The sequence below is a fragment of the Lissotriton helveticus genome, chromosome 6 (genome assembly GCF_964261635.1).
Source record: "Lissotriton helveticus chromosome 6, aLisHel1.1, whole genome shotgun sequence".
In the NCBI taxonomy this organism is placed as follows: Eukaryota; Metazoa; Chordata; class Amphibia; order Caudata; family Salamandridae; genus Lissotriton; species Lissotriton helveticus.
In genome coordinates, this window is record NC_136067.1 from 962,308,598 (window position 1) to 962,325,382 (window position 16,785).

Here is a 16,785-nt window from a genome sequence, read left to right on the forward strand (position 1 = left end):
AGGAAATGTGAGGGTGACAGGGTGTGATGATGAGGGGGTGTAAGGGTGAGGGTGTGTGAGGGGATATGTGAGTGTGAGGGGGTGGGTGAGGGAGTGTATGAGGGTGAGGGGGTGTGAGGGTGAGGGGGTGGGTGTGGGGGTGTGAGGGTGAGGTGGTGACAGGGTGAGGGGGTGTGAGGGTGCGAGGGTGAGGGGGTGTGAAGGTGAGAGGGGGTGAGGGTGACAGGGGTGAGGGTGTGTGAGGGTGTGTGAGGATGAGGGGGTGTGAGTGTGAGAGGGTGTGTGAGGGTGAGAGAGTGTGTGAGGGTGAGGATGTGAGGGTGAGGGGTGTGAGGGAAAGGGAGAGGGGGTGAGGGTGAGGGTGTGTGGAGGTGAGAGGGTGTGTGAGGGTGAGAGGGTGGGTGAGAGGGTGTGTGAGGGTGAGTGAGGGTGAGGGGTGAGTGAGGGTGAGGGGTTGTGAGGGTGTGGGGGTGTGGGTGAGGGGGTGTGAGATTGAGGGGGTGTGAGTGAGGGGTTGTGAGGGTGAGGGGATGTGAGGGTGATGGTGTGTGTGAGGGTGTGAGGGTGAGGGGGTGTGGGGTTTTGAGGGGGTAAGGGTGAGGGGTGTGAGGGTGTTGGGTGTGTGTCAGGGTGAGGGGGTGTGAGGGTGAGGGGGTATGAGTGTGAGGTGGTGAGAGGGTGAGAGGGTGAGAGGGTGTGTGAGGGTGAGAGGGTTGTGAGGGTGAGAGGGTGAGTGAGGGTGAGGGAGTGAGTGAGTGAGGGTGAGGGGGTGTGAGGGTGAGGGTGTGTGAGTGAGGGGGTGTGAGAGTAGGGGGTGTGAGTGAGGGGTTGTGAGGGTGAGGGTGTGTGTGAGGGTAAGGGGGTGTGAGGGTGAGGGGTGTGAGTGTGAGGGGATGTGAGGGTGAGGAGGTGTGAGGGGGTGTGAGGGTGAAGGTGTGTGAGGGTGTGTGAGGGTGAGGGGGTGTGAGAGGGTGATGGGGTGTGAGGGGTTGTGAGGGTGAGGAAATGTGAGGGTGACGGGGGATGATGGTGAGGGGGTGTAAGGGTGAGTGAGGGTGAGGGTGTGTGAGGGGATATGTGAGTGTGAGGGGTGGGTGAGGGAGTATGTGAGGGTGAGGGGGTGTGAGGGTGTGGGTGTGTGTGCGGGTGTAAGGGTGTGGGGGTGTGAGGGTGAGGTGGTGTGAGGGTGAGGGGGTGTGAGGGTGCGAGGGTGAAGGGGTGTGAAGGTGAGGGGGTTGAGGGTGATGGGGGTGAAGGTGACGGGGTGAGTGGGCGTGAGGGGGTGTGAGGATGAGGGGTATGAGGGAGAGAGGGTGTGTGAGGGTGAGAGGGTGTGTGAGGGTGAGGCTGTGAGGGGATGTGAGGGTGAGGGGGTGTGAGGGTGAGGGGTGTGAGTGAGAGGGAGAGGGGGTGAGGGGGTGTAAGGGTGAGAGGGTGTGTGAGGGTGAGAGGGTGTGTGAGGGTGAGTGAGGGTGAGTGAGGGTGAGGGGGTGAGTGAGGGTGAGGGGTTGTGAGGGTGAGGGGGTGTTGGTGAGGGGGTGTGAGAGTAAGGGGTGTGAGTGTGGGGTTGTGAGGGTGAGGGTGTGTGAGGGTGAGGGGTGTGTGAGGGTGAGGGGGTGTGTGGTTGTGAGGGGGTAAGGGTGAGGGGTGTGAGGGTGTTGGGTGTGTGTGAGGGTGAGGGGGTGTGAGGGTGAGGGGGTGTGAGTGTGAGGGGGTGAGAGGGTGAGAGGGTGTGTGAGGGTGAGAGGGGGTGTGAGGGTGTGAGGGTGAGTGAGGGTGAGGGAGTGAGTGAGGGTGAGGGGGTGTGAGGGGTGTGAGTGAGGGGGTGTGAGAGTGAGGGGGTGTGAGTGAGGGGTTGTGAGGGTGAGGGGGTGTGAAGGTGAGGGTGTGTGTGAGGGTGTGAGGGTGAGGGGGTGTGGGGTTGTGAGGGGGTAAGGGTGAGGGGTGTGAGGGTGTTGGGTGTGTGAAGGTGAGGGGGTGTGAGGGTGAGGGGGTGTGAGAGTGACAGGGTGTGAGAGTGACAGGGTGTGAGGGTAAGGATGAGTGAGGGTGAGGGGGTGGGGGGGTGAGGATGAGTGGGTGTGCAGGTGTGAGGGTGTGTGTGAGGGTGTGAGAATGTGTGAGGGGGAGAGGGTATGTGAGGGTGAGAGGGTGAGTGAGGGTGAGAGGGTGTGTGAGGGTGTGTGAGGGTAAAGGGGTGTGAGGGTGAGGGGTGTGAGGGTGAGGGGGTATGTGAGGGTGAGGGTGTGTCTGAGGGTGAGGGGGTATGGGGGTGTGAGGGGGTATGAGGGTTAGGGGGGTGTGAGAAGGAGGAGATGTTTGAGGGTGAGGGGGTATGTGAGAGTGAGGGTGTGGAGGTGTGAGGGTAGACTTGTTCCCTGGATGCACGTGTTTGGGCGGCCGTTCCTTGTGCCATCGACATAAGTACTCCCTGAGGACCTTACAAGGTCAGTGGGTGGTAGCCTTTCAAGCCCTCATTTCTAGTTAAGCAGGCGGTCGGAGAAGAGGGTGCCTATATGCATGGCTGTGTTTTGGGGGCGATAAGAGCGTAAGTCATCCTCAATGTTGCTGGAGCGTTTTGCAGTCGTTTGGTGTTGTGATCAATGTGTGCTGTAAAAAAGACGTGCGGACGACTTTTTTGCCTGCCATTGTTTAGTGTTATGTACACTCCTCAGAGGCGGATGTAGACAGGCATTTTTAAAACTTGTGGTCCAGTTGTGGTTGATGCGGAGATTCGTTTCTTGTTAAAACCTGTTTTGATGGTGATTGCCCAGTTGGAGACCGTGGGTGCCTTTCTGCTGAGCTCTGAGGGCATGGAAAGAGAGCGGCTCCTTCCCACTGTGATTAAACAAATATATGCCCCTTTTTTTGTTGACGTACTTTGGATGGAAGCCCTGGAGCGATGGCGCGTGAGGCCACGCGGGGTGGACGAGGCTCGGGGACAGGCAGGAGGCTGAAGCTTTTCACAATAAAACATGGCCACTAGATGGCAGTGAGTATCCACCACATTAAACAAGCATGCAGTCAGGCTGATACAAAGAAGCCTCTCGGAGCATTGAAAAACAAGCTCTCGGCATTGCGTGGGGGGGGTGGAGCGGATCGTTTGAAGTCTGATGCCAAGGCTCACAAGCTGATAACAAATGGTGTGTGATATGATGTGCATGCGCCTGGCTCACATGAACTGTATTGAATCCGGTATTTGGGAAGACTATTCGGACCGCTTACTATAATCTCGCATACCATCCCTACGGGATGGAATAGACGAGACCTAAAAAGCAGGGTTATTGTCTGCTTGTGCTCTTAGAACCTGTGCAGGGACAGTATCTCCTGGAGCAATTGATATTGATGCTCCTGTAGAGTGTTCTAGTTCCGCAGCACGGTCCAACTCTGCCTGTGCAAGCCTTTGTGGATGAATTGACCTCAAGTGTCTCCAAATCCCTGTGCTACTCATGCCATATTTTGTTTTTGATACTCCCAACTGAATACTTTGCTGCAAATTTTACAGGTAACATACTTTGCAGAAACTTTCTTGGCACCTGGCCTCATTTCAAAGACTTGGCACACCAATGATTCCTTGGTGCTGAGATGGCTGAGCTGGTGCAGACGCCCCTGGCTATTGATTTGAATCTTATGAAGACATATTTGTGAAGAAAGGCCAACAGGAAAGGGGAGCAAGCCAAATATGTCAACTTTCGCAAAATCCAAATAGTTAACTAAAGAAAAAAGGATGGAATCTTCTTCTGCTATATAAAGACATGCATATGAACCGATCACAATCCTTCCTCGGGGTATGATTTCTCTCCAAGACCTCTCACAAGATACCTGTGTGCATCTCGCAAGATTGTAAAAATATTTGCTTTATACATTTCATGGAACAATTCATCATCAATGTTTCCCAGCTAATCAACATCTCTAATGTCCTAATTTGATCAGAATTATAATCTACCACTTTCATTAACTTAATTCCAAAAGCATGATCTCACAGGTAGATTGTGACAGGCAAACAGGAAGTACAGCCCAGGGGATTGTATGTTCACCTCACATGAGTGTCTTGCAAGATCGTAAAAATATTACTGCTTTATATATTCAGTAGAACAAGTGATAATCAGTTTCATTAATATAATTAACTTCTGTAAGCTGTTGCTTAGTTCAGAATTACAGGAAAACACTATTCTTACCCTAATTACAAATGTACGATCTCACAAGAGAGTTACAAGAGCTGACGGGGAAGTACATCCCCCTTGGAGTCAACAAAGGCGATTGTATATCCTACTCCCAAGAGCGTCTCGCGAGAGTCACCAACCTGTTTTAAAAAGAAAAAAATGAATATTGCAACCATATTTTGATGACTCTCCTTTTACAGATTAACATCAAATGATAAATGAACACACGAAAAGGAACTCTAGACAGTATATTAAAGCTAAATATAGAACTCTAGTGAGTAAACACACTTAAAAAATAGATTTATAGAATGAAACTTAATACTATACAAAATTCAGAAAACTGATTAGTTTCTGTCTGAATTATAATTATGACTTTAATGTAAAAACATATGCAAAGGCTATGCAAAGTATGCTATTACACTATTAATGAACTTGCTGTGAAAAGGTTTCCATATGAGAGTCAGAAGTACTGAGGAGATAGACAACCTCAACACAAATATTGTTATTAAACTCTGTTTTGTTCTCAAACATCATTCTTTAGAAATATTTTGCAAGAGTGCACAATTTCCTTTTTAAAAAGAATTTTTACATTGATTTAAAAAGCCACTAATTAACGAAGAAAAACACAGTACAATATAGATGAAAGAAGACGAAACGGCCCAGTAAAGCAATTTAGGATAGAATAAGCATATGTTAGTAATTCATACAATAGAAAATCCAGAAAAAGAGCTGGGAATTTAAAAAGCACATAACAATTAAAAATCTTAAATATTTTCATTGTTACAGTAATTCATTAATGTATAAACAAATTGATATACTATACACAAAAAATGCTGCAACTCCTGGATCTCGAGCAACATAGCAGAGACTGCTATTGCGGCGTCTGGTTTATCTTAACAGGTCAAACCTGTGGCTGAATCCTAAAGTGCCAAAAGAACAATTCAAGAAGAGAGCCAGAGGGTAAATTTAACGACCCACTAGATATGCACCCCCATAATTTGAACTCATAACAAAAAGGATATCTAGGGGTCAGACAAAAGTGACGCTTAACAGAACCAAACTAAGACCACGATATGACAAATAGATTAAGTTACTAACTTGTTGTTAACTGTGGTGAGAAAACCCGAACCATGCACCTGTGTGTGACAAGTACTAAATGTACTCAGGCTCAAAAGCATGGGTGAAATTTTCCCATCAGTAGCCGTTCTGTACCGCCCTTGACATCATCTGGGTTCTCCTTGCCCAGGAGTCAGAGTTCACAACCTATAGATGTTTTCTAGGCTGTGATATCGCCATAGTGTAGTTGTTAAGTGGATGGTGCAGAATTTCAGTGGTAGTGGCTACTGAATAAGCAGTGCAAAAAGTGTAAGTGAATTTAAAATTGGGTAGAACTGTATAAACCACAACTTTAATATTTTATCAGCTCTCCCAAATCTAAAAATTATTATATGCAGATACAGATTTGACAGAATATCTGTAGGCAATAACGGTCGACATGTTTCAGCATAGAGGGCTAATGTGCCAATGCATTCCTAAGGACCAGATAATTGCTACTGCTGTGTAATGTGAAAGAGAAAATAAAAATAATATCACCTGCAAATTAAGGCAATATACTCCACCACAAGACTATTGTCGCATCACGTTGCAGTCAATTGGACAGGAGAGACACATAAAAGAACAAACATAATTAAAGACATAATTAGAGACAGATAAGTTGTAACATGATATAAACAACACTCAGATATTATTTTGGAAGCATCTGTCACAAGTCTTTTAGTTATATATAAAAAGCAAATTTTGCTCATAGCCACTCACCCATTCGTTGTGGGGATGGCGCCTCACCCCACCTGGCTGCAGCTCAGGTATAGAGGAGCACCGCTCTAGTTTAAAACAATAGGAAGACATCCAATACATTCTATAGTTGGCTTCATATATCTCAAAATTTGAATTATTCATTGTTCTTGCTTTTGTTCTTGCTTTCAGAGCTCTTGCCCTTTATAAACACCTCGGCTCTCATATTGCAATCTTAAAATCGAACCAGAGGTTATATCCAAATACTTATGCTTACGCAAAAGAAAAACGCACATGTTGATCTTTATAGTTGTGTGCTCTTAATCGATTGTTTACTGCTCAGTGTTTGGACCCGGATGTCTCATTCATTATAGCGTCACCGCCGGAGACCGTCCGCACACTTTTTGTAAGATTTCAAAAGGTATTTGTAAAAGCGAGTTTTAAAATTGCTCGCCTAGAAGAAACGAGCAAACAAGCACGCCTGGCCACATCTAACTGGTAGTCGCCTACTCGCACGGTCAGCCAGTGAAGATTTAAGGATATGGGAGCCTGTTTGTAGAGCGTTCCATAATATTACTCGTACAACGCTATTCAGTCAAAACAGACTTTACATTGTTATGCACATCTGACCACACTTTACCGGTAGCCGCCACCTCACGCAGTATACCAGTAAATGTTTTTAAAACAATTTCTACTTGCAAATTCATAAGCTTGAAAGGAGATCGCATGTGTTCTATTGCTAGGCACGCCTACCCACATCTCACATCTCACTGATAGCCGCCTGTTCGCGCGGTCAGTCAGTCAGATTTAAAGATATAGAAGCCTGTTTGTAAAGCGTGCCATGATCTTGTTCGTACAGCGCTATCGAATGTAAACAGACTGTACCACACTTTCCCGGATAGCCGCCACCTCACGCGGTCTACTCGTAATTGTTTTAGATCAATTTCTGCTTGCCAAAGCATACGCGTAAAAGAAGATTGCATGCGTTCTCCTACTAGGCATGCATGAAGCGCTCAACGGCCCTACCTGACCGTTGGTGTCTCCGGACGTTCCTCTGCACTGTCTGGGGAGGCACCGCGGTCGTCATTCGGAGTCTATTTGATTAGCACTTTACTTCTGAATACGTGACAAACAGTCACGTGATTGTAGGGAATTCTGGGACAAGTAGTTTTCTCATTTCGGAATGTAAGTGTGAACCCAGGAATCCATGTTAATATTGAAAGTTTAACCAACGCTCATTGTTACATGCGATGTCAATACATTTATAGTGGCAACAGAGATCACAGGATGTCAATATTGGCTTTATTTAATCTCAAGTTTCTACAATGAGCTAGATGATTTAAAGATATATATAATGATTCAGACAAAGGGGTATCACTACAGGCTATGAATACATTTCGTCCCAAGATTACAACGTTGTTGATTAACAACCGCTATAATCAATGTATTTTATATGTATATCGCTCATACCCGAAGAGCCAAAGATAAGCTTGTAAATGTAAATAAAATAAATACATTCACATGACAACAATAGATTTTAGTCAGTCACACGCTTCTTATATTGGTAGCTTTATTCAATGTATATATGTATGTATATATCTCGTCTTAGTGTGTGAAACAAGACAAACCATCAAGGGGTACCAATGTGATAGGGGGCCTATACTTCTAATTCTTGTGATGTTAACAATATTTATAAGCAAGCTAGACCAACATCCACAGTGAATATGGTCATTGCTTGTACTGAACTGGGACATGGTTAGCTGTAAAAGAGAGGGAACCATCTACATTAATTACAGTGACATCCATGGAATTGGTTCGTTCAATCCATCTTTATCACTATTGAGCTTATAGACCCACTTCTGTTCTTTTTTAAACATGAATTTGCTCACGTCAGGGCAGTGGTTGGGTATAAAAGGCTGTTCCAGGACAGTCCAGACAAAATCATTAGGTCCATGACCTTTTTCAAGAAAGTGCGATGTCAGGCGAGTAGCTTGTTTTCTGCAGTGTACTGTGCTCTTATGCTCTGTAATTCTGACTTTCATCTTTTGTGTGGTCATACCCACATAGCGTTTGTTACAAGGGCAGGTGATGAGATAAATAAGATTCTCACTATTACAGTTTGTAAATCTAAGCTGTTGCCAGGGTCTATTAGTTCCAATGTTCACACTGGTAGATTTACAAGTCTGAGGGCAGACGGAGTAGGTACCACAAGGGTGATGGCCCTGCACTGGTGGAAGGTCCCAGAGGGTACCAACTTGTCTGGCTTCTCTGCCCTTCGGTCTAGTATGGCAAGTTGGTCCTTTAAATTCTTTCCTCTTTTGAAGGCGAAAAGTGGCAGGGGTATCACATCTCCACCTGCGTTAAGGATAGACCAGTGTTTTCGAATGATCTTTTGAACCTGGTTAGATCGTGTATTAAAGGTGTTAACAAATGTGATCCTATCAGATTTTTCTTTGGGCATTGTTATCTCAAGTAAGGCTTCCCGATTGTTATTGGATGCTCGCTTCTTTGATTGGCGGATGATTCTCTTAGGATAGATCTTTTCAAGAAGTTGTTCTTCCAATCTCTTTGAGTGTGTCATAAAGGCCTCTTTGTTTGAGCAGTTTCTCTGGACCCTAAGGAATTGGCCAAACGGCAATTTATTACGAAGGGCCCTAGGGTGACAACTGTCATAGCTCAATAAAGCAGTTCGAGCCATTGGCTTCCGATAGAGTTCCGATTCCAGACCTGTTTCTGTTGCTTTAATGGTAAGGTCAAGGAATGCTAGATGGGTCTTACTATATTCTATGGTGAATCTTAAATAGACATTTCGTCTATTTAGCCATCTGTGCCACGCCAAACTACGAGAATATCGTCAATGTATCGCTTCCAAGTACAAAGCGATACAAAGAATGGGTTAGTTGGTGTTAAAACTTCTGTCTGCTCAAAGTGATGTACGTACAAATTAGTGAGACTAGGAGCAAAGACACTACCCATACTGGTCCCTGGTGTTTGTATATAGGTAGTGTCTTCAAATTTAAAATAATTCTCCTTCATCGCTATTTCTGCTAGGCCCATGATGAAAGGTACAGATGTTATGGATTGCAGGTCTCTCTGCTCCAAGAGACTGCCAATCACTTCCAATGTTTCGGTCTGGGGTATTGAGGTGTAAAGTGACTCTACGTCAAACGAGACCACAATGTCAGTAGTAGAATCAAATTGTATTTCAGGCAGCATTCTCAGCACGTCCTTCGTGTCGTTAAGAAAAGTAGGCATTTCTCTGACCATTGGGTTCAGGAAATAATCCACGAAAGTGGATAATGGTTCTAAAACAGAACCAATTCCTGAAATAATTGGTCTACCCACAGGGGGTCTTTGGGGTTTGTGCACTTTAGGAAGGCAATAAAAATAAGGAATAGTGGGGTGGGAGGTTTGGAGGTATTGACCCTCTTGCGATGTTATCCACCCTTCCGAAGTGGCTTCTTCCACTAGATGCCCAATGGTGGTCTGTAACCGTTCAGTAGGATCCTCTTGCAGAGGATGATAGGCATTGCGATCCCGCAATTGTCTAAGAGATTAGCTGTGATATACCTCGGTGTCAAGTAGAACAATCGCTCCGCCTTTATCGGCGGGCTTGACTATGATGTTCTCGTTAGATGTTAAAGAACGTAGGGTATCTTGTTCCTTCCTCGGTAGATTCATGAAAGGCTTGTTAGGGGTATTAAAAAGATCCTTCATGTCATTCTCAACTGCCTCTTCGAAAGTTGAAACTTTCGATGGCAAAACAGCCACTGGTGGATTAAATGTGGAAGGTTTTTTAAACCTGTATTTTTATCCACCAAATCAATTTCAGTGTGGGTTTCTTTGCCGAAAAAATAGTGAAGTCTAATTTTTCTGAAAAATTTGGACAGTTCGATCTGTGCCATGAATGGGTCTCCTGGTTGAGTAGCCACAAACCCCAGTCCTCTATTTAGAAGACTCTCTTCATCACTAGTGAGTATGTGGGAGCTCAAGTTGATCACGAGACTGTCGTGTTGCTTGGTCCCGCTGACTCCTGAGGCGCCTGAGGTACTTTCTTCCCATTCCGTAGGTCCATCGTCGGAGCTGGTCCCCACTGTACCTGTTGCACCGATCCCTGTCTTCTTCTGCCTCTTGTTCGTCTTGGGCCAAAGCCTAAAAAAGGCTGCATACTTGGATCTTGTTGCATTTGTGGTGGGCAGAAAGGTCCCATTTGTTGTGGAAAAGTTGGTCCGTACATCCATGGATTGGGCTGCCACCAGGTTTGGAACTGATTCTGATTTTGATTTTGAAAGTTGCCTCTCCAGCTTCTTCTTCTGTTGCCACGTCCTCGATTGGAATTAATCGTTGCACCATTATGAGAAGTATCTGAATCGCTAGAGGCATCTTCAGAGCTAGATGTGGCATAAGTTGAGCCCCCTCTGCGTCCATTGCGATTAAATACTGGTGCAATGTATGTTTCGCTGGTGTATGGATAGATTTTCTCTGTGGAGAATTTCGCCAAATCTTTCTTAAATTTCTCTAATTTGGTGAACAAGATAGTCTCTTTAAAATCCTTATTGTTCTTATTGCTGTCTTCTTGTCCACTCTTAAAAAGAGAGCTCTTCAATGTTGTTTTTATCTGTCCTTCTAACACCTGTATTTCAACCAGTATTTTGTCAACAACCCTTTTCGCAGTTTTACTTATGAGCACTAGCCAATTGCGTGTGCACCTCCACGCTATCATGGATCAATCTTTTATAAACTCCTTGTCTTTCAAGAACAGTCTAGGAGCATTATTAACAATTAGCCCTGAGGGTGCACAGTTTCCACGTAGGTACTCTGCCATGGTGATGCCATGGACAATGGTTCTAGAATGCGATTTTTTTAACACCTTCAATCCTATGGAGATTTTTCTCCTACGCTGAAGATCCTTATTTCCCATTATTCATGACAAGGTCAGCTCGTCATAAGCACACGTTCAGTGTACTGCATGACGAGCTGACCTTGTCATTAGCATCGAAGAGGTTAAAACTAGAATTTTCGCCCACCCGTCTCCACTACTGCTCACTGCTACAGGGATACAGTCCAGTATACTTGGGTTCTCATCTAGAATGTTCTGCACTTCCGTATCCTCAAAGGCCAAACCCCAATTGGTAGCCATTTGGAGAGCGGAATGTCACAATGTAAAAAGAAGCAAAGTGATTCCCTATCTATATAAACGCCCAACTATTCAAAGAAAGGATGTCTCACCTAATGTAACCAGTATAGAGCGATAAAACCGACTAATCTCAATAAGATTGTCTGGTAACAATGAAAAAAGGCCCGCAGCCGAAGCTGCACTACAATACCATAAGAACAATTCAAGAAGAGGGCCCGAGGGTAAATTTAACGACCCACTAGATATGTACCCCCATAATTTGAACTCATAACAAAAAGGATATCTAGGGGTCAGACAAAAGTGACGCTCAACTGAACCAACTCTGTCTCCTGGGCAAGGAGAACCCAGATAATGTCAAGGGCGGTACAGAACGGCTACTGATGGGAAAATTTCACCCATGCTTTTGAGCCTGAGTTCATTTAGTACTTGTCACACACAGGTGCATGGTTCGAGTTTTCTCACCACAGTTAACAACCAGTTAGTAACTTAATCTATGTTTGTCATATCGTGGTCTTAGTTTGGTTCAGTTGAGCGTCACTTTTGTCTGACCCCTAGATATCCTTTTTGTTATGAATCCTAAAGTGCACCATAAAACATTTAGCTAATCCCATTCCATAGCTGACAATGCTTATTTCATATCTAGGGGATAGAGATCCGAGTCAACTACAGTAATTTAGGAATTCATTTGATCTAACATCTTGCCCCAGACACTTTCACCTAGTTTGCATTTCATAGGACTCCTAAGGATATAGAGACTGTACTCAAGATCACAAATTTCGAAGAATCTAGCCCTCCACATTTCAAAGGACGAGAGCTCTCTCTGCAGCCAATGGAATGCATAACCGGGCCACTGCGGTTGCCACAAAGATCAGATACCCTCCTTTCCTCACAGCCTGTTTGGTCAGTGACTCATCCAACAGACCTAGCAGCATCATTAAGGGTGTGAGGATGATTGACAAGCCTATAATATCAGTCAGGAATCGTTCAATCCCCCTATTAACTGCCTTAATTTAGGACACATGAAAAACACCTGAAGTATTTCCGTCTGTTCAGCATCACACTGAGTACATTTATAACCAGCTGCGGCTCCCCATTTCGATATTTTTGCTGGGGTATAATATAGATTGAAGATCGTTTTATAGTGTTGTGCCCTCAAATTAGATGAGATTAAAATCTTCTACCTCCAAACCCACGGCACCTGCATGGGCAGCGTTTTTGCGCCAAGTGTGGGCCTTTGAAGAACCCTACATCTATAACATCACCTGCCCAAGGAGGACCCATCTGAAGCTGTGGCATCGTTATATCGACGACGTGCTCATTGTTTGGAGAGGTGATAAACCTTCGGTGGATGCATTTCTAGCTTGGTTGAATACCATCAATCCCCTTTTGCACTTCACCTCGACTGTTACAAAAACTAGTCTCCCATTTTTAGATCTGGACATTGAATCCAGGGATGGGGTGATCCACACTAAGGTAAATCGACAGATAAGAACGCATTTTTAGCCTTCAACAGTGTTCATCCCTGTTCACTGCGGGAAAATTTACCCGTGGGTCAGTTTTTTCGTTGCGAAGAAACTGTTCTGAGCGAGAGGCGTTCATATCTGAGGCAAAAATTCTAACTCAGAAACTAAGCCACAGAGGTTACCCATCCCTGGTTATCAAAAGGGCAAGGAAAAGGGCATTTAATGCCAATCGAGAGGCTCTTCTAACTAAAACCGTAAGAGCAGGAGTGAAGAAACCGGTGTTAGTTTCGACCTTTAGCACCTCGTCGCAGCAGATAAGGCGGACAGTCTTGAAGAATTGGAAGATTCTTAACTCTGGTAACCTGAACATGGAGAAACCGTTGTTTTCCTTTAGGAGAAGTCAAAATCTAAAAGACCTCCTGGTACATACCAAACAACTGACACCACGAAGAACGGGGTTGCCTACTACAGCTACAGGGCTTCCTCCAGTTGTAGGTCACTTTAGGTGCGGATCTTGCAGCGTCTGTCACCTAACCTCCAACACCAAAAGTATTGACATTGGACTACTGACCCCATGGGAACAAAGGAAACACACGAGTTGTAACTCTCAGAGCGTGATTTATTTAATCACTTGCCCTTGTAGAAAACTGTATGTGAGAATGACCAGCAGGAAGGTCAAGACCCGCATCACCGAACACCGCAGTACTATTAGATGTGGCAGATCTAATACACGGTTAACAACTTGTTTCAGAGATGCGGGTCACTCAGAAGAGGACCTCAGATGGACAATCATTGAGAAACCATACCTCCAGGGCTCTGATGTTACCAGGGCTTTATTTATACGAGAGCAGAAGTGGGTGTTCCATCTCAAGAGCCACTTGTATGGCCTCAATGACGACATCCTGTGGTATTCACTGAGCAGATGATTACATTTATTAAACCATGACTCTATGTTTTTGTAACATCTCAGTAGAGGGGGCTCCTAACATCGTAATACATTTTGGTTACCTGAGACCCAGTATTCATGCACGGAGTATGCACATTGGTACAGGATGTACACTAGTCCCTCTAGTAATGGACAGTAGTAACTTTGGGGACCCTTTTTCTAGGGGAAGTGTTATGCTGTATTTATAAATGTACACTTCCCTGAACAGTACTTTGTACATCAGTATGAACGCATATAAGAGCCCACGTGTCATGCTCTGGAATAATGTATAAAAATACGAGAGCCCATTCCTCATTGCACACTATTGAAAGGGAACTTACTCGAATTCTTAACTTACCCTTTTTCTGAAACATGTTGCAATTTTAAATTGAGTGTGTAGTAGGAGGTAATCATAATAAGAGACCTGTCTTTGTCTTTTTGGTGTGGACTAATCCATGAGGTATAGGAGCTTAGAACTCGCGAAGCAGTCATTGCCTGCTTTTTGATTCCCAGAAACTCCATCTCCCATCATGCCCGAGGAGGGGAGGGGCTCGCGTACGTGAGCCTGCGAACCTACGCTGACATCACGTGGCACACACCCTGTCTCCTACTTCCATAGGAACAAACACCGAGCGCTGACATCGTCGGGGCATATGAAAGAGGGGCACGACTTGTGAAGGACTTCCCATCGGAACAGTAAGGGGCCCAGATGGGTCATCTGTTCGAGTGGTGGAGTGTGTGTAGAAAGGGGTTGTGTAATTAGCAACCACGACCTTAGAGCTTGTGTGTTTTTTATACCGGCATATGTCTTTGATACCGCCATTACGAGACAACGCCGGTGGGAGGCAGAAATCTTGAGCTTGCCGAGTGTGTGAGAATGGGGCAAGGTGTTTTTCAGCTTAACCATGCTTGAATGAATGCACTCTTGGGTATAATGGCTAAAAATAACAACGGCAAGTTTGGATCACAGTCAATACCCTATTTATCTATCTTTGATAGGTGACTAGTGGGGATCGTATATGGCCAGTTTCACCACCAATGTGGGGGGATGCATAACGTTAAGCCTTTCGCTTGTAGAAAGGGGGCAGATATCCATTGACGCATTGGGTAAAACTACATATGTTTATATGGATATACTTTGTTTCTGTTACCTTGGAGTATAGGTTGTGTTCTTTGGGATTCCTCCCTCCATGTGCCAAGTCAAGTGATTTATTTCAGTAAACTCGGTGAGTTACATTCTTTTTTATTCATGATTGCTAATGATGACATCTTTGGTATATTGCTGAGGTGACGACCTAATGCCCTTTGAGGGTTGGGTTATGACTGGTATATATATATATATATATATATATATATATATATATATATATATATATATATATATATATATATATATATATATATATATATATATTTATATATATGTGTATAATTATATATATAATTTTTTTTTCTAACAATTTAAACACTGAAAGATTTTCTATTGATACTACGGGGTTAATTTCTGCACAAGTATTGCTTTGAGTGGGTGGAATCATGAATTTCACTCGTATGGCCAATGACTTGTCCAATGGGGGCACCATTGGTTATATGACCTAGAGGTGCCTCCTTAAGACAAAGAGCATTTCTAACCTAACTATTTATGGGAAATGGGTAGCAATGTGGCTGTCCACTAGGATATATGTAATGCACTTATAATTTATTTCACAGTTATGTCACCGTGTTGGTGGAACTCCCTCCACATAGCCTGATGGGCGAGAGTGACCTATGCCCCTTCTAACACCTAACTGAGGTAAGAGGGGTAATACATAAGACTGGGACAATAAGACATCCTGAAGAAGACCAAGGTGACCCATTAATTAAGGGCTAATAGAGGTCGAAACATGTTGACTAAAGCAGTAAATGAGGGATGCTTGTGGGCCTTAATACCCTTTGGTAGCACCACCATCCATTATTTTTCTTAATCCTGACCTTGGAACCTATCAATAAAGTTTACTATGGTATCCAGGAGCCAGTTTTAATTATTCCCTACTGTGAATTGTTTGTCTATTTTTGTACTCAGTCTTGATTTGTTGTTTGTGGACACTGGTGTCACGTTCAACTTTGTATTGCACTTTGTCTGTGTATTTCTTTCTTCCCCCTCCCTATGCTCCGCCCGGTGTGTGGCTACACCCGAGTGTTGTAGCAGACCCGATGATGACGCATGTCACACAGAGTGTGTGTGAGTGAGGGCAGTTTTTCATCACTCATGAGTGTGCCAATGCTTGCACACTTTTGTTGATTTTGTGTTCTTTTTTGTTGTCTCCACCCCTTTTGTGTGTATACTATAGTGACTCAGGGTGTTCGGGGTGGAAGATTTGTATATAGACCCTCTCCCCTTTTGTGTGTGAGAATTAAAATCTTCTCCCCATCGCAATGGATTCCTGCAGTTTTGCTCCGTCCTGATTCAATCTTAAATTCCATTTACGATTCTGAGTCTCCAGAACTTCCGTCTGGGATTCTGAGAGCCAATCATATAGAATACAAATTCTTTCTCTCTGCCTGATAGCCTTGATTATGGTATTTTTAAACACTGTAATACTAAATTAATTTTCTACCCAGAAAGTCTCAGAGCTGTAAAAACTTGAAAGAATCTGCCCTTAACAATAAGTATTTTTCTTTCAGGTCAAAAAATGATCTAATCTGATTGTCAGTTTAAAGGTCTAAAAATGTGCTTATCCCCTTTTGGCTGCATCTTTCCATAACCGGATCCCAGAATATGGGGGTAATAATAGTGATACAGATGTAGGTGTATAGTAGCATTTCCTACCAAGTTGAAGACATCTTTGAACCTGCTTCCAGACTTCATAAGCATGTACCAGAACCTTAAATCAAGTCTTTTGTGCAAAAACAGGGTTCCTAGTTCTTTAACAGACACCGCCTTACCTCTGTGCCCATTAGCATTTGGTAAGTAGATGGAACTTCTACAGCCTCTATATTCTCCTCCCCTGTACATAAAATATGCATATACTGCAGAAGAAAGGCCCAATAATAAAATGTAAAGTTGGAAATGGCCCAGCCCCCCAGATTTCTGGGAAAAGTCATACATTTCATTGCTCTCTGGGGTTTCTTCTGACTCCAAATAAAAATAGCACAGAGCGACTGTAATTTTTTTAATTACTTTAGGCAGGACACTCATTTTTAAAACATTGCACCTTTCAACTAGTGAATGATGCAAGCATTCAATTCTATCAAGCTCACTTTTAAATTTACCAAGGAGCGGGGACCAGTTTGCTGCTACCAATTGATCCAGACAAGGTCTAATTT